Source organism: Astyanax mexicanus, chromosome 13, assembly GCF_023375975.1.
Source record: "Astyanax mexicanus isolate ESR-SI-001 chromosome 13, AstMex3_surface, whole genome shotgun sequence".
NCBI lineage: Eukaryota > Metazoa > Chordata > Actinopteri > Characiformes > Acestrorhamphidae > Astyanax > Astyanax mexicanus.
In genome coordinates, this window is record NC_064420.1 from 19,530,001 (window position 1) to 19,551,774 (window position 21,774).

A 21,774-nucleotide genomic window follows, 5' to 3' on the forward strand; every position below is an offset into this window, starting at 1 on the left:
AATTGGCCTTGGGGTCTTCGGCGCGCCGAAGGTCGCCGGTTCGAGACCGGGCCCGGGCGGTCTTCTTGGGGAGCCTCCCCTTTAGTTTTGACCTGTGAAGAACTAGATTGAACGAAATACAAAGGATGCAATAGCTCCCCAAAGACCATGTGGGCACGGGTGGCTCAGAGGTAGAGTCCTTGGGCAATAGGCCTTGGGGTCTTCGGAGCGCCGAAGGTCGCCGGTTCGAGACTGAGCCCGAGCGGTCTTCTTGGGGAGCCTCCCCTTTAGTTTTGGCCTGTGAAGAACTAGATTGAACGAAATACAAAGGATGCAAAAGCTCCCCCAAAGACCATGTGGGCACGGATGGCTCAGAGGTAGAGTCCTCTGGCAATTGTCCTTGGGGTCTTCGGAGCGCCGAAGGTCGCCGGTTCGAGACCGGGCCCGGGTGGTTTTCTTGGGGAGCCTCCCCTTTAGTTTTGGCCTGTGAAGAACTAGATTGAACGAAATACAAAGGATGCAAAAGTTCCCTTAAAGACTATGTGGGCACGGGTGGCTCAGAGGTAGAGTCATCGGGCAATTGGCCTTGGGGTCTTCGGAGCGCCGAAGGTTGCCTGTTCGAGACCGGGCCCTGGCGGTCTTCTTGGGGAGCCTCCCCTTTAGTTTTGGCCTGTGAAGAACTAGATTGAACGAAATGCAAAGGATGCAAAAGCTCCCCCAAAGACCATGTGGGCATGGGTGGCTCAGAGGTAGAGTCCTCGGGCAATTGGCCTTGGGGTCTTCGGAGCGCCGAAGGTCGCTGGTTCGAGACCGAGCCCGGGCGGTCTTCTTGGGGAGCCTCCCCTTTAGTTTTGGCCTGTGAAGAACTAGATTGAACGAAATGCAAAGGATGCAAAAGCTCCCCCAAAGACCATGTGGTCACGGGTGGCTCAGAGGTAGAGTCCTCGGGCAATTGGCCTTGGGGTCTTCGGAGCGCCGAAGGTCGCCGGTTCGAGACCGGGCCCAGGCGGTCTTCTTGGGGAGCCTCCCCTTTAGTTTTCCCCTTTGAAGAACTAGATTGAACGAAATGCAAAGGATGCAAAAGCTCCCCCAAAAACCACGTGGGCACGGGTGGCTCAGAGGTAGAGTCCTCGGGCAATTGGCCTTGGGGTCTTCGGAGCGCCGAAGGTCGCCGGTTCGAGACCAGGCTCGGGCGGTCTTCTTGGGGAGCCTCCCCTTTAGTTTTGGCCTGTGAAGAACTAGATTGAACGAAATACAAAGGATGCAAAAGCTCCCCCAAAGACCATGTGGCCATGGGTGGCTTAGAGGTAGAGTCCTCGGGCAATTGGCCTTGTGGTCTTCGGAGCGCCGAAGGTAGCCGGTTCGAGACCGGGCCTGGGCGGTCTTCTTGGGGAGCCTCCCCTTTAGTTTTGGCCTGTGAAGAACTAGATTGAACGAAATACAAAAGATGCAAAAGCTCCCCCAAACACCACGTGGGCACGGGTGGCTCAGAGGTAGAGTCCTCGGGCAATTGGCCTTGGGGTCTTTGGAATGCCGAAGGTCGTCGGTTCGAGACCGGGCCTGGGCGGTCTTCTTGGGGAGCCTCCCCTTTAGTTTTGGCCTGTGAAGAACTAGATTGAACGAAATACAAAGGATGCAAAAGCTCCGCCAAAGACCATGTGGGCACGGGTGGCTCAGAGGTAGAGTCCTCGGGCAACTGGCCTTGGGGTCTTCGGAGCGCCGAAGGTCGCCGGTTCGAGACCGGTAACGGGCGGTCTTCTTGGGGAGCCTCCCCTTTAGTTTTGGCCTGTGAAGAACTAGATTGAACGAAATACAAAGGATGCAAAAGCTCTTCCAAAGACCATGTGGGCACGGGTGGCTCAGAGGTAGAGTCCTCGGGCAATTGGCCTTGGGGTCTTCGGAGCGCCGAAGATCGCCGGTTCGAGACCCGGCCCGGGCGGTTTTCTTGAGGAGCCCCCCCTTTAGTTTTGGCCTGTGAAGAACTAGATTGAACGAAATACAAAGGATGCAAAAGCTCCCCCAAAGACCATGTGGCCATGGGTGGCTTAGAGGTAGAGTCCTCGGGCAATTGGCCTTGTGGTCTTCGGAGCGCCGAAGGTAGCCGGTTCGAGACCGGGCCTGGGCGGTCTTCTTGGGGAGCCTCCCCTTTAGTTTTGGCCTGTGAAGAACTAGATTGAACGAAATACAAAGGATGCAAAAGCTCCGCCAAAGACCATGTGGGCACGGGTGGCTCAGAGGTAGAGTCCTCGGGCAATTGGCCTTGGGGTCTTCGGAGCGCCGAAGGTCGCCGGTTCGAGACCGGTAACGGGCGGTCTTCTTGGGGAGCCTCCCCTTTAGTTTTGGCCTGTGAAGAACTAGATTGAACGAAATACAAAGGATGCAAAAGCTCCCCCAAACACCATGTGGGCACGGGTGGCTCAGAGGTAGAGTCCTCGGGCAATTGGCCTTGGGGTCTTCGGAGCGCCGAAGGTCGCCGGTTCGAGACCGTGCCCGGGCGGTCTTCTTGGGGAGCCTCCCCTTTAGTTTTGGAATGTGAAGAACTAGATTGAACGAAATACAAAGGATGCAAAAGCTCCCCCAACTACCATGTGGGCACAGGTGGCTCAGAGGTAGAGTCCTCGGGCAATTGGCCTTGGGGTCTTCGGAGCGCCGAAGGTCGCCGGCTCGAGACCGGGCCCGGGTGGATTTCTTGGGGAATCTCCCCTTTAGTTTTGGCCTGTGAAGAACTAGATTGAACGAAATACAAAGGATGCAAAAGTTCCCTTAAAGACTATGTGCGCACGGGTGGCTCAGAGGTAGAGTCATCGGGCAATTGGCCTTGGGGTCTTCGGAGCGCCGAAGGTCGCCGGTTCGAGACCGGGCCCGGACGGTCTTCTTGGGGAGCCTCCCCTTTAGTTTTGGCCTGTGAAGAACTAGATTGAACGAAATGCAAAGGATGCAAAAGCTCCCCCAAAGACCATGTGGGCACGGGTGGCTCAGAGGTAGAGTCCTTGGGCAATTGGCCTTGGGGTCTTCGGTGCGCCGAAGGTCGCCGGTTCGAGACCGGGCCCGGGCGGTCTTCTTGGGGAGCCTCCCCTTTAGTTTTGACCTGTGAAGAACTAGATTGAACGAAATACAAAGGATGCAATAGCTCCCCAAAGACAATGTGGGCACGGGTGGCTCAGAGGTAGAGTCCTTGGGCAATAGGCCTTGGGGTCTTCGGAGCGCCGAAGGTCGCCGGTTCGAGACTGAGCCCGGGCGGTCTTCTTGGGGAGCCTCCCCTTTAGTTTTGGCCTGTGAAGAACTAGATTGAACGAAATACAAAGGATGCAAAAGTTCCCTTAAAGACTATGTGCGCACGGGTGGCTCAGAGGTAGAGTCATCGGGCAATTGGCCTTGGGGTCTTCGGAGCGCCGAAGGTCGCCGGTTCGAGACCGGGCCCGGACGGTCTTCTTGGGGAGCCTCCCCTTTAGTTTTGGCCTGTGAAGAACTAGATTGAACGAAATGCAAAGGATGCAAAAGCTCCCCCAAAGACCATGTGGGCACGGGTGGCTCAGAGGTAGAGTCCTTGGGCAATTGGCCTTGGGGTCTTCGGTGCGCCGAAGGTCGCCGGTTCGAGACCGGGCCCGGGCGGTCTTCTTGGGGAGCCTCCCCTTTAGTTTTGACCTGTGAAGAACTAGATTGAACGAAATACAAAGGATGCAATAGCTCCCCAAAGACCATGTGGGCACGGGTGGCTCAGAGGTAGAGTCCTTGGGCAATAGGCCTTGGGGTCTTCGGAGCGCCGAAGGTCGCCGGTTCGAGACTGAGCCCGGGCGGTCTTCTTGGGGAGCCTCCCCTTTAGTTTTGGCCTGTGAAGAACTAGATTGAACGAAATACAAAGGATGCAAAAGCTCCCCCAACTACCATGTGGGCACAGGTGGCTCAGAGGTAGAGTCCTCGGGCAATTGGCCTTGGGGTCTTCGGAGCGCCGAAGGTCGCCGGTTCGAGACCGGGCCCGGGCGGCCTTCTTGGGGAGCCTCCCCTTTAGTTTTGGCCTGTGAAGAACTAGATTGAACGAAATACAAAGGATGCAAAAGCTCCCCCAAAGACCATGTGGGCACGGGTGGCTCAGAGGTAGAGTCCTCGGGCAATAGGCCTTGGGGTCTTTCGGAGCGCCGAAGGTCGCCGGTTCGAGACCGTGCCCGGGCGGTCTTCTTGGGGAGCCTCCCCTTTAGTTTTGGAATGTGAAGAACTAGATTTAACGAAATACAAAGGATGCAAAAGTTCCCCCAACTACCATGTGGGCACAGGTGGCTCAGAGGTAGAGTCCTCGGGCAATTGGCCTTGGGGTCTTCGGAGCGCCGAAGGTCGCCGGTTCTAGACCGGGCCCGGGCGGCCTTCTTGGGGAGCCTCCCCTTTAGTTTTGGCCTGTGAAGAACTAGATTGAACGAAATACAAAGGATGCAAAAGCTCCCCCAAAGACCATGTGGGCACGGGTGGCTCAGAGGTAGAGTCCTTGGGCAATAGGCCTTGGGGTCTTCGGAGCGCCGAAGATCACCGGTTCGAGACTGAGCCCGGGCGGTCTTCTTGGGGAGCCTCCCCTTTAGTTTTGGACTGTGAAGAACTAGATTGAACGAAATACAAAGGTTGCAAAAGCTCCCCCAAAGACCATGTGGGCACGGGTGGCTCAGAGGTAGAGTCCTTGGGAAATTGGCCTTGGGGTCTTCGGCGCGCCGAAGGTCGCCGGTTCGAGACCGGGCCCGGGCGGTCTTCTTGGGGAGCCTCCCCTTTAGTTTTGGCCTGTGAAGAACTAGATTGAACGAAATACAAAGGATGCAAAAGCTCCCCCAAAGACCATGTGGGCACGGGTGGCTCAGAGGTAGAGTCCTTGGGCAATTGGCCTTGGGGTCTTCGGAGCGCCGAAGATCGCCGGTTCGAGACCCGGCCCGGCCGGTTTTCTTGAGTAGCCCCCCCTTTAGTTTTGGCCTGTGAAGAACTAGATTGAATGAAATACAAAGGATGCAAAAGCTCCCCCAAAGACCATGTGGGCACGGATGGCTCAGAGGTAGAGTCCTCTGGCAATTGGCCTTGGGGTCTTCGGAGCGCCGAAGGTCGCCGGTTCGAGACCGGGCCCGGGTGGTTTTCTTGGGGAGCCTCCCCTTTAGTTTTGGCCTGTGAAGAACTAGATTGAACGAAATACAAAGGATGCAAAAGTTCCCTTAAAGACTATGTGGGCACGGGTGGCTCAGAGGTAGAGTCATCGGGCAATTGGCCTTGGGGTCTTCGGAGCGCCGAAGGTTGCCTGTTCGAGACCGGGCCCGGGCGGTCTTCTTGGGGAGCCTCCCCTTTAGTTTTGGCCTGTGAAGAACTAGATTGAACGAAATGCAAATGATGCAAAAGCTCCCCCAAAGACCATGTGGGCATGGGTGGCTCAGAGGTAGAGTCCTCGGGCAATTGGCCTTGGGGTCTTCGGAGCGCCGAAGGTCGCTGGTTCGAGACCGAGCCCGGGCGGTCTTCTTGGGGAGCCTCCCCTTTAGTTTTGGCCTGTGAAGAACTAGATTGAACGAAATACAAAGGATGCAAAAGCTCCCCCAAAGACCATGTGCCCATGGGTGGCTTAGAGGTAGAGTCCTCGGGCAATTGGCCTTGTGGTCTTCGGAGCGCCGAAGGTAGCCGGTTCGAGACCGGGCCTGGGCGGTCTTCTTGGGGAGCCTCCCCTTTAGTTTTGGCCTGTGAAGAACTAGATTGAACGAAATACAAAAGATGCAAAAGCTCCCCCAATCACCATGTGGGCACGGGTGGCTCAGAGGTAGAGTCCTCGGGCAATTGGCCTTGGGGTCTTCGGAATGCCGAAGGTCGTCGGTTCGAGACCGGGCCCGGGCGGTCTTCTTGGGGAGCCTCCCCTTTAGTTTTGGCCTGTGAAGAACTAGATTGAACGAAATACAAAGGATGCAAAAGCTCAGCCAAAGACCATGTGGGCACGGGTGGCTCAGAGGTAGAGTCCTCGGGCAATTGGCCTTGGGGTCTTCGGAGCGCCGAAGGTCGCCGGTTCGAGACCGGTAACGGGCGGTCTTCTTGGGGAGCCTCCCCTTTAGTTTTGGCCTGTGAAGAACTAGATTGAACGAAATACAAAGGATGCAAAAGCTCTCCCAAAGACCATGTGGGCACAGGTGGCTCAGAGGTAGAGTCCTCGGGCAATGGGCCTTGGGGTCTTCGGAGCGCCGAAGATCGCCGGTTCGAGACCCGGCCCGGGCGGTTTTCTTGAGGAGCCCCCCCTTTAGTTTTGGCCTGTGAAGAACTAGATTGAACGAAATACAAAGGATGCAAAAGCTCCCCCAAAGACCATGTGGCCATGGGTGGCTTAGAGGTAGAGTCCTCGGGCAATTGGCCTTGTGGTCTTCGGAGCGCCGAAGGTCGTCGGTTCGAGACCGGGCCCAGGCGGTCTTCTTGGGGAGCCTCCCCTTTAGTTTTGGCCTGTGAAGAACTAGATTGAACGAAATACAAAGGATGCAAAAGCTCCGCCAAAGACCATGTGGGCACGGGTGGCTCAGAGGTAGAGTCCTCGGGCAATTGGCCTTGGGGTCTTCGGAGCGCCGAAGGTCGCCGGTTCGAGACCGGTAACGGGCGGTCTTCTTGGGGAGCCTCCCCTTTAGTTTTGGCCTGTGAAGAACTAGATTGAACGAAATACAAAGGATGCAAAAGCTCCCCCAAACACCATGTGGGCACGGGTGGCTCAGAGGTAGAGTCCTCGGGCAATTGGCCTTGGGGTCTTCGGAGCGCCGAAGGTCGCCGGTTCGAGACCGTGCCCGGGCGGTCTTCTTGGGGAGCCTCCCCTTTAGTTTTGGAATGTGAAGAACTAGATTGAACGAAATACAAAGGATGCAAAAGCTCCCCCAACTACCATGTGGGCACAGGTGGCTCAGAGGTAGAGTCCTCGGGCAATTGGCCTTGGGGTCTTCGGAGCGCCGAAGGTCGCCGGCTCGAGACCGGGCCCGGGTGGATTTCTTGGGGAATCTCCCCTTTAGTTTTGGCCTGTGAAGAACTAGATTGAACGAAATACAAAGGATGCAAAAGTTCCCTTAAAGACTATGTGCGCACGGGTGGCTCAGAGGTAGAGTCATCGGGCAATTGGCCTTGGGGTCTTCGGAGCGCCGAAGGTCGCCGGTTCGAGGCCGGGCCCGGACGGTCTTCTTGGGGAGCCTCCCCTTTAGTTTTGGCCTGTGAAGAACTAGATTGAACGAAATACAAAGGATGCAAAAGCTCCCCCAAAGACCATGTGGGTACGGGTGGCTCAGTGGTAGTGTCCTCGGGCAATTGGCTTTGGGGTCTTCGGAGCGCCGAAGGTCACCGGTTCGAGAACGGGCCCGGGCGGTCTTCTTGGGGAGCCTCCCCTTTAGTTTTGGCCTGTGAAGAACTAGATTGAACGAAATGCAAAGGATGCAAAAGCTTCCCCAAAGACCATGTGGGCACGGGTGGCTCAGAGGTAGAGTCCTTGGGCAATTGGCCTTGGGGTCTTCGGCGCGCCGAAGGTCGCTGGTTCGAGACCGGGCCCGGGCGGTCTTCTTGGGGAGCCTCCCCTTTAGTTTTGGACTGTGAAGAACTAGATTGAACGAAATACAAAGGATGCAAAAGCTCCCCCAAAGACCATGTGGGCACGGGTGGCTCAGAGGTAGAGTCCTTGGGAAATTGGCCTTGGGGTCTTCGGCGCGCCGAAGGTCGCCGGTTCGAGACCGGGCCCGGGCGGTCTTCTTGGGGAGCCTCCCCTTTAGTTTTGGCCTGTGAAGAACTAGATTGAACGAAATACAAAGGATGCAAAAGCTCCCCCAAAGACCATGTGGGCACGGGTGGCTCAGAGGTAGAGTCCTTGGGCAATTGGCCTTGGGGTCTTCGGAGCGCCGAAGATCGCCGGTTCGAGACCGGGCCAGGCCGGTTTTCTTGAGGAGCCCCCCCTTTAGTTTTGGCCTGTGAAGAACTAGATTGAATGAAATACAAAGGATGCAAAAGCTCCCCCAAAGACCATGTGGGCACGGATGGCTCAGAGGTAGAGTCCTCTGGCAATTGGCCTTGGGGTCTTCGGAGCGCCGAAGGTCGCCGGTTCGAGACCGGGCCCGGGTGGTTTTCTTGGGGAGCCTCCCCTTTAGTTTTGGCCTGTGAAGAACTAGATTGAACGAAATACAAAGGATGCAAAAGTTCCCTTAAAGACTATGTGGGCACGGGTGGCTCAGAGGTAGAGTCATCGGGCAATTGGCCTTGGGGTCTTCGGAGCGCCGAAGGTTGCCTGTTCGAGACCGGGCCCGGGCGGTCTTCTTGGGGAGCCTCCCCTTTAGTTTTGGCCTGTGAAGAACTAGATTGAACGAAATGCAAAGGATGCAAAAGCTCCCCCAAAGACCATGTGGGCATGGGTGGCTCAGAGGTAGAGTCCTCGGGCAATTGGCCTTGGGGTCTTCGGAGCGCCGAAGGTCGCTGGTTCGAGACCGAGCCCGGGCGGTCTTCTTGGGGAGCCTCCCCTTTAGTTTTGGCCTGTGAAGAACTAGATTGAACGAAATACAAAGGATGCAAAAGCTCCCCCAAAGACCATGTGCCCATGGGTGGCTTAGAGGTAGAGTCCTCGGGCAATTGGCCTTGTGGTCTTCGGAGCGCCGAAGGTAGCCGGTTCGAGACCGGGCCTGGGCGGTCTTCTTGGGGAGCCTCCCCTTTAGTTTTGGCCTGTGAAGAACTAGATTGAACGAAATACAAAAGATGCAAAAGCTCCCCCAATCACCATGTGGGCACGGGTGGCTCAGAGGTAGAGTCCTCGGGCAATTGGCCTTGGGGTCTTCGGAATGCCGAAGGTCGTCGGTTCGAGACCGGGCCCGGGCGGTCTTCTTGGGGAGCCTCCCCTTTAGTTTTGGCCTGTGAAGAACTAGATTGAACGAAATACAAAGGATGCAAAAGCTCCGCCAAAGACCATGTGGGCACGGGTGGCTCAGAGGTAGAGTCCTCGGGCAATTGGCCTTGGGGTCTTCGGAGCGCCGAAGGTCGCCGGTTCGAGACCGGTAACGGGCGGTCTTCTTGGGGAGCCTCCCCTTTAGTTTTGGCCTGTGAAGAACTAGATTGAACGAAATACAAAGGATGCAAAAGCTCTCCCAAAGACCATGTGGGCACAGGTGGCTCAGAGGTAGAGTCCTCGGGCAATGGGCCTTGGGGTCTTCGGAGCGCCGAAGATCGCCGGTTCGAGACCCGGCCCGGGCGGTTTTCTTGAGGAGCCCCCCCTTTAGTTTTGGCCTGTGAAGAACTAGATTGAACGAAATACAAAGGATGCAAAAGCTCCCCCAAAGACCATGTGGCCATGGGTGGCTTAGAGGTAGAGTCCTCGGGCAATTGGCCTTGTGGTCTTCGGAGCGCCGAAGGTCGTCGGTTCGAGACCAGGCCCAGGCGGTCTTCTTGGGGAGCCTCCCCTTTAGTTTTGGCCTGTGAAGAACTAGATTGAACGAAATACAAAGGATGCAAAAGCTCCGCCAAAGACCATGTGGGCACGGGTGGCTCAGAGGTAGAGTCCTCGGGCAATTGGCCTTGGGGTCTTCGGAGCGCCGAAGGTCGCCGGTTCGAGACCGGTAACGGGCGGTCTTCTTGGGGAGCCTCCCCTTTAGTTTTGGCCTGTGAAGAACTAGATTGAACGAAATACAAAGGATGCAAAAGCTCCCCCAAACACCATGTGGGCACGGGTGGCTCAGAGGTAGAGTCCTCGGGCAATTGGCCTTGGGGTCTTCGGAGCGCCGAAGGTCGCCGGTTCGAGACCGTGCCCGGGCGGTCTTCTTGGGGAGCCTCCCCTTTAGTTTTGGAATGTGAAGAACTAGATTGAACGAAATACAAAGGATGCAAAAGCTCCCCCAACTACCATGTGGGCACAGGTGGCTCAGAGGTAGAGTCCTCGGGCAATTGGCCTTGGGGTCTTCGGAGCGCCGAAGGTCGCCGGCTCGAGACCGGGCCCGGGTGGATTTCTTGGGGAATCTCCCCTTTAGTTTTGGCCTGTGAAGAACTAGATTGAACGAAATACAAAGGATGCAAAAGTTCCCTTAAAGACTATGTGCGCACGGGTGGCTCAGAGGTAGAGTCATCGGGCAATTGGCCTTGGGGTCTTCGGAGCGCCGAAGGTCGCCGGTTCGAGGCCGGGCCCGGACGGTCTTCTTGGGGAGCCTCCCCTTTAGTTTTGGCCTGTGAAGAACTAGATTGAACGAAATACAAAGGATGCAAAAGCTCCCCCAAAGACCATGTGGGTACGGGTGGCTCAGAGGTAGTGTCCTCGGGCAAGTGGCTTTGGGGTCTTCGGAGCGCCGAAGGTCACCGGTTCGAGAACGGGCCCGGGCGGTCTTCTTGGGGAGCCTCCCCTTTAGTTTTGGCCTGTGAAGAACTAGATTGAACGAAATGCAAAGGATGCAAAAGCTTCCCCAAAGACCATGTGGGCACGGGTGGCTCAGAGGTAGAGTCCTTGGGCAATTGGCCTTGGGGTCTTCGGCGCGCAGAAGGTCGCTGGTTCGAGACCGGGCCCGGGCGGTCTTCTTGGGGAGCCTCCCCTTTAGTTTTGACCTGTGAAGAACTAGATTGAACGAAATACAAAGGATGCAATAGCTCCGCAAAGACCATGTGGGCACGGGTGGCTCAGAGGTAGAGTCCTTGGGCAATAGGCCTTGGGGTCTTCGGAGCGCCGAAGGTCGCCGGTTCGAGACTGAGCCCGGGCGGTCTTCTTGGGGAGCCTCCCCTTTAGTTTTGGCCTGTGAAGAACTAGATTGAACGAAATACAAAGGATGCAAAAGCTCCCCCAAAGACCATGTGGGCACGGGTGGCTCAGAGGTAGAGTCCTTGGGCAATTGGCCTTGGGGTCTTCGGAGCGCCGAAGATCGCCGGTTCGAGACCCGGCCCGGCCGGTTTTCTTGAGGAGCCCCCCCTTTAGTTTTGGCCTGTGAAGAACTAGATTGAACGAAATACAAAGGATGCAAAAGCTCCCCCAAAGACCATGTGGGCACGGATGGCTCAGAGGTAGAGTCCTCTGGCAATTGGCCTTGGGGTCTTCGGAGCGCCGAAGGTCGCCGGTTCGAGACCGGGCCCGGGTGGTTTTCTTGGGGAGCCTCCCCTTTAGTTTTGGCCTGTGAAGAACTAGATTGAACGAAATACAAAGGATGCAAAAGCTCCCCCAAAGACCATGTGGGCACGGGTGGCTCAGAGTTAGTGTCCTCGGGCAATTGGCTTTGGGGTCTTCGGAGCGCCGAAGGTCACCGGTTCGAGACCGGGCCCGTGCGGTCTTCTTGGGGAGCCTCCCCTTTAGTTTTGGCCTGTGAAGAACTAGATTGAATGAAATACAAAGGATGCAAAAGCTCCCCTAAACACCATGTGGGCACGGGTGGCTCAGAGGTAGAGTCCTCGGGCAATTGGCCTTGGGGTCTTCGGAGCGCCGAAGGTTGCCGGTTTGAGACCGGGCCCGGGCTGTCTTCTTGGGGAGCCTCCCCTTTAGTTTTGGCCTGTGAATAACTAGATTGAACGAAATACAAAGGATGCAAAAGCTCCCCCAAAGACCATGAGGGCACGGGTGGCTCAGAGGTAGAGTCCTCGGGCAATTGGCCTTGGGGTCTTCGGAGCGCAGAAGGTCGCCGGTTCGCGACCGTGCCCGGGCGGTCTTCTTGGGGAGCGTCCCCTTTAGTTTTGGAATGTGAAGAACTAGATTGAACGAAATACAAAGGATGCGAAAGCTCCCCGAACTACCATGTGGGCACAGGTGGCTCAGAGGTAGAGTCCTCGGGCAATTGGCCTTGGGGTCTTCGGAGCGCCGAAGGTCGCCGGTTCGAGACCGGGCCCGGGCGGTCTTCTTGGGGAGCCTCCCCTTTAGTTTTGGCCTGTGAAGAACTAGATTGAACGAAATACAAAGGATGCAAAAGCTCCCCCAAAAACCATGTGGGCACGGGTGGCTCAGAGGTAGAGTCCTCGGGCAATGGGCCTTGGGGTCTTCGGAGCGCCGAAGATCGCCGGTTCGAGACCCGGCCCGGGCGGTTTTCTTGAGGAGCCCCCCCTTTAGTTTTGGCCTGTGAAGAACTAGATTGAACGAAATACAAAGGATGCAAAAGCTCCCCCAAAGACCATGTGGCCATGGGTGGCTTAGAGGTAGAGTCCTCGGGCAATTGGCCTTGTGGTCTTCGGAGCGCCGAAGGTCGTCGGTTCGAGACCGGGCCCAGGCGGTCTTCTTGGGGAGCCTCCCCTTTAGTTTTGGCCTGTGAAGAACTAGATTGAACGAAATACAAAGGATGCAAAAGCTCCGCCAAAGACCATGTGGGCACGGGTGGCTCAGAGGTAGAGTCCTCGGGCAATTGGCCTTGGGGTCTTCGGAGCGCCGAAGGTCGCCGGTTAGAGACCGGTAACGGGCGGTCTTCTTGGGGAGCCTCCCCTTTAGTTTTGGCCTGTGAAGAACTAGATTGAACGAAATACAAAGGATGCAAAAGCTCCCCCAAACACCATGTGGGCACGGGTGGCTCAGAGGTAGAGTCCTCGGGCAATTGGCCTTGGGGTCTTCGGAGCGCCGAAGGTCGCCGGTTCGAGACCGTGCCCGGGCGGTCTTCTTGGGGAGCCTCCCCTTTAGTTTTGGAATGTGAAGAACTAGATTGAACGAAATACAAAGGATGCAAAAGCTCCCCCAAAGGCCATGTGGGCACGGGTGGCTCAGAGGTAGTGTCCTCGGGCAATTGGCTTTGGGGTCTTCGGAGCGCCGAAGGTCACCGGTTCGAGACCGGGCCCGGGCGGTCTTCTTGGGGAGCCTCCCCTTTAGTTTTGGCCTGTGAAGAACTAGATTGAACGAAATACAAAGGATGCAAAAGCTCCACTAAACACCATGTGGGCACGGGTGGCTCAGAGGTAGAGTCCTCGGGCAATTGGCCTTGGGGTCTTCGGAGCGCCGAAGGTCACCGTTTCGAGACCGGGACCGGGCGGTCTTCTTGGGGAGCCTCCCCTTTAGTTTTGGCCTGTGAAGAACTAGATTGAACGAAATACAAAGGATGCAAAAGCTCCCCTAAACACCATGTGGGCACGGGTGGCTCAGAGGTAGAGTCCTCGGGCAATTGGCCTTGGGGTCTTCGGAGCGCCGAAGGTCGCCGGTTCGAGACCGGGCCCGGGCGGTCTTCTTGGGGAGCCTCCCCTTTAGTTTTGGCCTGTGAAGAACTAGATTGAACGAAATACAAAGGATGCAAAAGCTTCTCCAAAGACCATGTGGGCACGGGTGGCTCAGAGGTAGAATCCTCGGGCAATTGGCCTTGGGGTCTTCGGAGCGCCGAAGGTCGCCGGTTCGAGACCGGGCCCAGGCGGTCTTCTTGGGGAGCCTCCCCTTTAGTTTTGGCCTGTGAAGAACTAGATTGAACGAAATACAAAGGATGCAAAAGCTCCCCCAAAGACCATGTGGGCACGGGTGGCTCAGAGGTAGAGTCCTTGGGCAATTGGCCTTGGGGTCTTCGGAGCGCCGAAGATCGCCGGTTCGAGACCCGGCCCGGGCGGTTTTCTTGAGGAGCCCCCCCTTTAGTTTTGGCCTGTGAAGAACTAGATTGAACGAAATACAAAGGATGCAAAAGCTCCCCCAAAGACCATGTGGGCACGGATGGCTCTGAGGTAGAGTCCTCGGGCAATTGGCCTTGGGGTCTTCGGAGCGCCGAAGGTCGCCGGTTCGAGACCGGGCCCCGGTGGTTTTCTTGTGGAGCCTCCCCTTTAGTTTTGGCCTGTGAAGAACTAGATTGAACGAAATACAAAGGATGCAAAAGTTCCCTTAAAGACTACGTGGGCACGGGTGGCTCAGAGGTAGAGTCATCGGGCAATTGGCCTTGGGGTCTTCGGAGCGCTGAAGGTTGCCTGTTCGAGACCGGGCCCGGGCGGTCTTCTTGGGGAGCCTCCCCTTTAGTTTTGGCCTGTGAAGAACTAGATTGAACGAAATGCAAAGGATGCAAAAGCTCCCCCAAAGACCATGTGGGCATGGGTGGCTCAGAGGTAGAGTCCTCGGGCAATTGGCCTTGGGGTCTTCGGAGCGCCGAAGGTCGCTGGTTCGAGACCGTGCCCGGGCGGTCTTCTTGGGGAGCCTCCCCTTTAGTTTTGGAATGTGAAGAACTAGATTGAACGAAATACAAAGGATGCAAAAGCTCCCCCAAAGACCATGTGGGCACGGGTGGCTCAGAGGTAGTGTCCTCGGGCAATTGGCTTTGGGGTCTTCGGAGCGCCGAAGGTCACCGGTTCGAGACCGGGCCCGGGTGGTCTTCTTGGGGAGCCTCCCCTTTAATTTTGGCCTGTGAAGAACTAGATTGAACGAAATACAAAGGATGCAAAAGCTCCCCTAAACACCATGTGGGCACGGGTGGCTCAGAGGTAGAGTCCTCGGGCAATTGGCCTTGGGGTCTTCGGTGCGCCGAAGGTCGCCGGTTCGAGACCGGGCCAGGGCGGTCTTCTTGGGGAGCCTCCCCTTTAGTTTTGGCCTGTGAAGAACTAGATTGAACGAAATACAAAGGATGCAAAAGCTCCCCCAAAGACCTTGTGGTTACGGGTGGCTCAGAGGTAGAGTCCTCGGGCAATTGGTCTTGGGGTCTTCGGAGCGCTGAAGGTTGCCGGTTCGAGACCGGGCCCGGGCGGTCTTCTTGGGGAGCCTCCCCTTTAGTTTTGGCCTGTGAAGAACTAGATTGAACGAAATGCAAAGGATGCAAAAGCTCCCCCAAAGACCATGTGGGCACGGGTGGCTCAGAGGTAGAGTCCTCGGGCAATTGGCCTTGGGGTCTTTGGAGCGCCGGAGGTCGTCGGTTCGAGACTGAGCCCGGGCGGTCTTCTTGGGGAGCCTGCCCTTTAGTTTTGGCCTGTGAAGAACTAAATTGAACGAAATACAAAGGATGCAAAAGCTCCCCCAAAAACCATGTGGGCATGGGTGGCTCAGAGGTAGAGTCCTCGGGCAATTGGCCTTGGGGTCTTCGGAGCGCCGAAGGTCGCCTGTTCGAGACCGGGCCCGGGTGCTCTTCTTGGGGAGCCTCCTCTTTAGTTTTGGCCTGTGAAGAACTAGATTGAACGAAATACAAAGGATGCAAAAGCTCCCCTAAAGACCATGTGGGCATGGGTGGCTCAGAGGTAGAGTCATCAGGCAATTGACCTTGGGGTCTTCGGAGCGCCGAAGGTCGCCGGTTCGAGATCGGGCTCGGGCGGTCTTTTTGGGGAGCCTCCCCTTTAGTTTTGGCCTGTGAAGAACTAGATTGAACGAAATACAAAGGATGCAAAAGCTTCTCCAAAGACCATGTGGGCACGGGTGGCTCAGAGATAGAATCCTCGGGCAATTGGCCTTGGGGTCTTCGGAGCGCCGAAGGTCGCCGGTTCGAGACCGGGCCCAGGCGGTCTTCTTGGGGAGCCTCCCCTTTAGTTTTGGCCTGTGAAGAACTAGATTGAACGAAATACAAAGGATGCAAAAGCTCCCCCAAAGACCATGTGGGCACGGGTGGCTCAGAGGTAGAGTCCTTGGGCAATTGGCCTTGGGGTCTTCGGAGCGCCGAAGATCGCCGGTTTGAGACCCGGCCCGGGCGGTTTTCTTGAGGAGCCCCAGATTTAGTTTTGGCCTGTGAAGAACTAGATTGAACGAAATACAAAGGATGCAAAAGCTCCCCCAAAGACCATGTGGGCACGGATGGCTCTGAGGTAGAGTCCTCGGGCAATTGGCCTTGGGGTCTTCGGAGCGCCGAAGGTCGCCGGTTCGAGACCGGGCCCCGGTGGTTTTCTTGTGGAGCCTCCCCTTTAGTTTTGGCCTGTGAAGAACTAGATTGAACGAAATACAAAGGATGCAAAAGTTCCCTTAAAGACTACGTGGGCACGGGTGGCTCAGAGGTAGAGTCATCGGGCAATTGGCCTTGGGGTCTTCGGAGCGCTGAAGGTTGCCTGTTCGAGACCGGGCCCGGGCGGTCTTCTTGGGGAGCCTCCCCTTTAGTTTTGGCCTGTGAAGAACTAGATAGAACGAAATGCAAAGGATGCAAAAGCTCCCCCAAAGACCATGTGGGCATGGGTGGCTCAGAGGTAGAGTCCTCGGGCAATTGGCCTTGGGGTCTTCGGAGCGCCGAAGGTCGCTGGTTCGAGACCGTGCCCGGGCGGTCTTCTTGGGGAGCCTCCCCTTTAGTTTTGGAATGTGAAGAACTAGATTGAACGAAATACAAAGGATGCAAAAGCTCCCCCAAAGACCATGTGGGCACGGGTGGCTCAGAGGTAGTGTCCTCGGGCAATTGGCTTTGGGGTCTTCGGAGCGCCGAAGGTCACCGGTTCGAGACCGGGCCCGGGTGGTCTTCTTGGGGAGCCTCCCCTTTAATTTTGGCCTGTGAAGAACTAGATTGAACGAAATACAAAGGATGCAAAAGCTCCCCTAAACACCATGTGGGCACGGGTGGCTCAGAGGTAGAGTCCTCGGGCAATTGGCCTTGGGGTCTTCGGTGCGCCGAAGGTCGCCGGTTCGAGACCGGGCCAGGGCGGTCTTCTTGGGGAGCCTCCCCTTTAGTTTTGGCCTGTGAAGAACTAGATTGAACGAAATACAAAGGATGCAAAAGCTCCCCCAAAGACCTTGTGGTTACGGGTGGCTCAGAGGTAGAGTCCTCGGGCAATTGGCCTTGGGGTCTTCGGAGCGCTGAAGGTTGTCGGTTCGAGACCGGGCCCGGGCGGTCTTCTTGGGGAGCCTCCCCTTTAGTTTTGGCCTGTGAAGAACTAGATTGAACGAAATGCAAAGGATGCAAAAGCTCCCCCAAAGACCATGTGGGCACGGGTGGCTCAGAGGTAGAGTCCTCGGGCAATTGGCCTTGGGGTCTTTGGAGCGCCGGAGGTCGTCGGTTCGAGACTGAGCCCGGGCGGTCTTCTTGGGGAGCCTGCCCTTTAGTTTTGGCCTGTGAAGAACTAAATTGAACGAAATACAAAGGATGCAAAAGCTCCCCCAAAAACCATGTGGGCATGGGTGGCTCAGAGGTAGAGTCCTCGGGCAATTGGCCTTGGGGTCTTCGGAGCGCCGAAGGTCGCCTGTTCGAGACCGGGCCCGGGTGCTCTTCTTGGGGAGCCTCCTCTTTAGTTTTGGCCTGTGAAGAACTAGATTGAACGAAATACAAAGGATGCAAAAGCTCCCCTAAAGACCATGTGGGCATGGGTGGCTCAGAGGTAGAGTCATCAGGCAATTGACCTTGGGGTCTTCGGAGCGCCGAAGGTCGCCGGTTCGAGATCGGGCTCGGGCGGTCTTTTTGGGGAGCCTCCCCTTTAGTTTTGGCCTGTGAAGAACTAGATTGAACGAAATACAAAGGATGCAAAACCTCCCCCAAAAACCATGTGGGCACGGGTGGCTCAGAGGTAGAGTCCTCGGGCAATTGGCCTTGGGGTCTTCGGAGCGCCGAAGGTCACCGGTTCGAGACCGGGCCTGGGTGGTTTTCTTGGGGAGCCTCCCCTTTAGTTTTGGCCAGTGAAGAACTAGATTGAACGAAATACAAAGGATGCAAAAGCTCCCCCAAAAACCATGTGGGCACGGGTGGCTCAGAGGTAGAGTCCTCGGGCAATTGGCCTTGGGGTCTTCGGTGCGCCGAAGGTAGCCGGTTCGAGACCGGCCCAGAGCGGTCTTCTTGGGGAGCCTCCCCTTTAGTTTTGGCCTGTGAAGAACTAGATTGAACGAAATACAAAGGATGCAAAAGCTCCCCAAAAGACCATGTGGTCACGGGTGGCTCAGAGGTAGAGTCCTCGGGCAATTGGCCTTGGGGTCTTCGGAGCGCCGAAGGTCGCCAGTTCGAGACCGGGCCCGGGCGATTTTCTTGGGGAGCCTCCCCTTTAGTTTTGGCCTGTGAAGAACTAGATTGAACGAAATGCAAAGGATGCAAAAGCTCCCCCAAAGACCTTGTGGTCACGGGTGGCTCAGAGGTAGAGTCCTCGGGCAATTGGCCTTGGGGTCTTCGGAGCGCTGAAGGTCGCCCGTTCGAGACCGGGCCCGGGCGGTCTTCTTGGGGAGCCTCCCCTTTAGTTTTGGCCTGTGAAGAACTAGATTGAACGAAATACAAAGGATGCAAAAGCTCCCTCAAACACCATGTGGGCACGGGTGGCTCAGAGGTAGAGTCCTCGGGCAATTGGCCTTGGGGTCTTCGGAGCGCCGAAGGTTGCCTGTTTGAGACCGGGCCCGGGCGGTCTTCTTGGGGAGCCTCCCCTTTAGTTTTGGCCTGTGAAGAACTAGATTGAACGAAATGCAAAGGATGCAAAAGCTCCCCCAAAAACCATGTGGGCACGGGTGGCTCAGAGGTAGAGTCCTCGGGCAATTGGCCTTGGGGTCTTCGGAGCGCCGAAGGTCGTCGGTTCGAGACAGGGCCCGGGCGGTCTTCTTGGGGAGCCTCCCCTTTAGTTTTGGCCTGTGAAGAACTAGATTGAACGAAATACAAAGGATGCAAAAGCTCCCCCAAAAACCATGTGGGCACGGGTGGCTCAGAGGTAGAGTCCTCGGGCAATTGGCCTTGGGGTCTTCGGAGCGCCGAAGGTTGCAGGTTCGAGACCGGGCTCGGGCGGTCTTTTTGGGGAGCCTCCCCTTTAGTTTTGGCCTGTGAAGAACTAGATTGAACGAAATACAAAGGATGCAAAAGCTCCCCCAAAAACCATGTGGGCACGGGTGGCTCAGAGGTAGAGTCCTCGAGCAATTGGCCTTGGGGTCTTCGGAGCGCCGAAGGTTGCCGGTTCGAGACCGGGCCCGGGCGGTCTTCTTGGGGAGCCTCCCCTTTAGTTTTGGACTGTGAAGAACTAGATTGAACGAAATAAAAAGGATGCAAAAGCTCCCCCAAAGACCATGTGGGCAAGGGTGGCTCAGAGGTAGAGTCCTCGGGCAATTGGCCTTGGGGTCTTCGGAGCGCCGAAGGTCGCCGGTTCGAGACCGGGACAGGGCGGTGCTCTTGGGGAGCCTCCCTTTTAGTTTTGGCCTGTGAAGAACTAGATTGAACGAAATACAAAGGATGCAAAAGCTCCCCCAAAAACCATGTGGGCACGGGTGGCTCAGAGGTAGAGTCCTCGGCAATTGGCCTTGGGGTCTTCGGAGCGCCGAAGGTCGCCGGTTCGAGACCGGGCCCAGGCAGTCTTCTTGGGGAGCCTCCCCTTTAGTTTTGGCCTGTGAAGAACTAGATTGAAAAAATACAAAGGATGCAAAAGCTCCCCCAAAAACCATGTGGGCACGGGTGGCTCAGAGGTAGAGTCCTCGGGCAATTGGCCTTGGGGTCTACGGAGTGCAGAAGGTCGCCGTTTCGAGACCGGGCCCGGGCGGTCTTCTTGGGGAGCCTCCCCTTTAGTTTTGGCCTGTGAAGAACTAGATTGAACGAAATGCAAAGGATGCAAAAGCTCCTCCAAAGACCATGTGGGCACGGGTGGCTCAGAGGTAGAGTCCTCGGGCAATTGGCCTTGGGGTCTTCGGAGCGCCGAAGGTCGCCGGTTCGAGACCGAGCCAGGGCGGTCTTCTTGGGGAGCCTCCCCTTTAGTTTTGGCCTGTGAAGAACTAGATTGAACGAAATACAAAGGATGCAAAAGCTCCCCCAAAAACCATGTGGGCACGGGTGGCTCAGAGGTAGAGTCCTCGGGCAATTGGCCTTGGGGTCTTCGGAGCACCGAAGGTCGCCGGTTCGAGACCGGGCCCAGGCAGTCTTCTTGGGGAGCCTCCCCTTTAGTTTTGGCCTGTGAAGAACTAGATTGAACGAAATGCAAAGGATGCAAAAGCTCCCCAAAAGACCATGTGGGCACGGGTGGCTCAGAGGTAGAGTCCTTGGGCAATTGGCCTTGGGGTCTTCGGAGCGCCGAAGGTCGCTGGTTCGAGACCGAGCCAGGGCGGTCTTCTTGGGGAGCCTCCCCTTTAGTTTTGGCCTGTGAAGAACTAGATTGAACGAAATACAAAGGATGCAAAAGCTCCCCCAAGGACCATGTGGGCACGGGTGGCTCAGAGGTAGAGTCCTTGGGCAATTGGCCTTGGGGTCTTCGGCGCGCCGAAGGTCGCCGGTTCGAGACCGGGGCCGGGTGGTCTTCTTGGGGACCCTCCCCTTTAGTTTTGGCCTGTGAAGAACTAGATTGAACGAAATGCAAAGGATGCAAAAGCTCCCCCAAAGACCATGTGGGCACGGGTGGCTCAGAGGTAGAGTCATCGGGCAATTGGCCTTAGGGTCTTCGGAGCGCCGAAGGTCGTCGGTTCGAGACCGAGCCCGGTCAGTCTTCTTGGGGAGCCTCCCCTTTAGTTTTGGCCTGTGAAGAACTAGATTGAACGAAATACAAAGGATGCAAAAGCTCCTCCAAAGACCATGTGGGCACTGGTGGCTCAGAGGTAGAGTTCTCGGGCAATTGGCCCTGGGGTCTTCGGAGCGCCGAAGGTCGCCGGTTCGAGACCGGGCTTGGGCGGTCTTTTTGGGGAGCCTCCCCTTTAGTTTTGGCCTGTGAAGAACTAGATTGAACGAAATACAAAGGATGCAAAAGCTCCCCCAAAAACCATGTGGGCACGGGTGGCTCAGAGGTAGAGTCCTCGGGCAATTGGCCTTGGGGTCTTCGGAGCGCCGAAGGTCGCCGGTTCGAGACCGAGCCAGGGCGGTCTTCTTGGGGAGCCTCCCCTTTAGTTTTGGCCTGTGAAGAACTAGATCGAACGAAATACAAAGGATGCAAAAGCTCCCCCAAAAACCATGTGGGAACGGGTGGCTCAGAGGTAGAGTCCTCGGGCAATTGGCCTTGGGGTCTTCGGAGCACCGAAGGTCGCCGGTTCGAGACCGGGCCCAGGCAGTCTTCTTGGGGAGCCTCCCCTTTAGTTTTGGCCTGTGAAGAACTAGATTGAACGAAATGCAAAGGATGCAAAAGCTCCCCCAAAGACCATGTGGGCACGGGTGGCTCAGAGGTAGAGTCCTTGGGCAATTGGCCTTGGGGTCTTCGGAGTGCCGATGGTCGCCGGTTCGAGACCGAGCCAGGGCGGTCTTCTTGGGGAGCCTCCCCTTTAGTTTTGGCCTGTGAAGAACTAGATTGAACGAAATACAAAGGATGCAAAAGCTCCCCCAAAGACCATGTGGGCACGGGTGGCTCAGAGGTAGAGTCCTTGGGCAATTGGCCTTGGGGTCTTCGGAGCGCCGAAGGTCGCCGGTTCGAGACCGGGGCCGGGCGGTCTTCTTGGGGACCCTCCCCCTTAGGTTTGGGCTGTGAAGAACTAGATTGAACGAAATACAAAGGATGCAAAAGCTCTCACAAAGACCATGTGGGCACGGGTGGCTCAGAGGTAGAGTCCTCGGGCAATTGGCCTTGGGGTCTTCGGAGCGCCGAAGATCGCCGGTTCGAGACCCGGCCCGGGCGGTTTTCTTGGGGAGCCCCCCCTTTAGTTTTGGCCTGTGAAGAACTAGATTGAACGAAATACAAAGGATGCAAAAGCTCCCCCAAAGACAATGTGGGCACGGGTGGCTCAGAGGTAGAGTCCTCGGGCAATTGGCCTTGGGGTCTTCGGAGCGCCGAAGGTCGCCGGTTCGAGACCGGTCCCAGGTGGTTTTCTTGGGGAGCCTCCCCTTTAGTTTTGGCCTGTGAAGAACTAGATTGAACGAAATACAAAGGATGCAACAGTTCCCTTAAAGACCATGTGGGCACGGGTGGCTCAGAGGTAGAGTCCTCGGGCAATTGGCCTTGGGGTCTTCGGAGCGCCGAAGGTCGCCGGTTCGAGACCGGGCCCGGACGGTCTTCTTGGGGAGCCTCCCCTTTAGTTTTGGCCTGTGAAGAACTAGATTGAACGAAATGCAAAGGATGCAAAAGCTCCCCCAAAGACCATGTGGGCACGGTTGGCTCAGAGGTAGTGTCCTCGGGCAATTGGCCTTGGGGTCT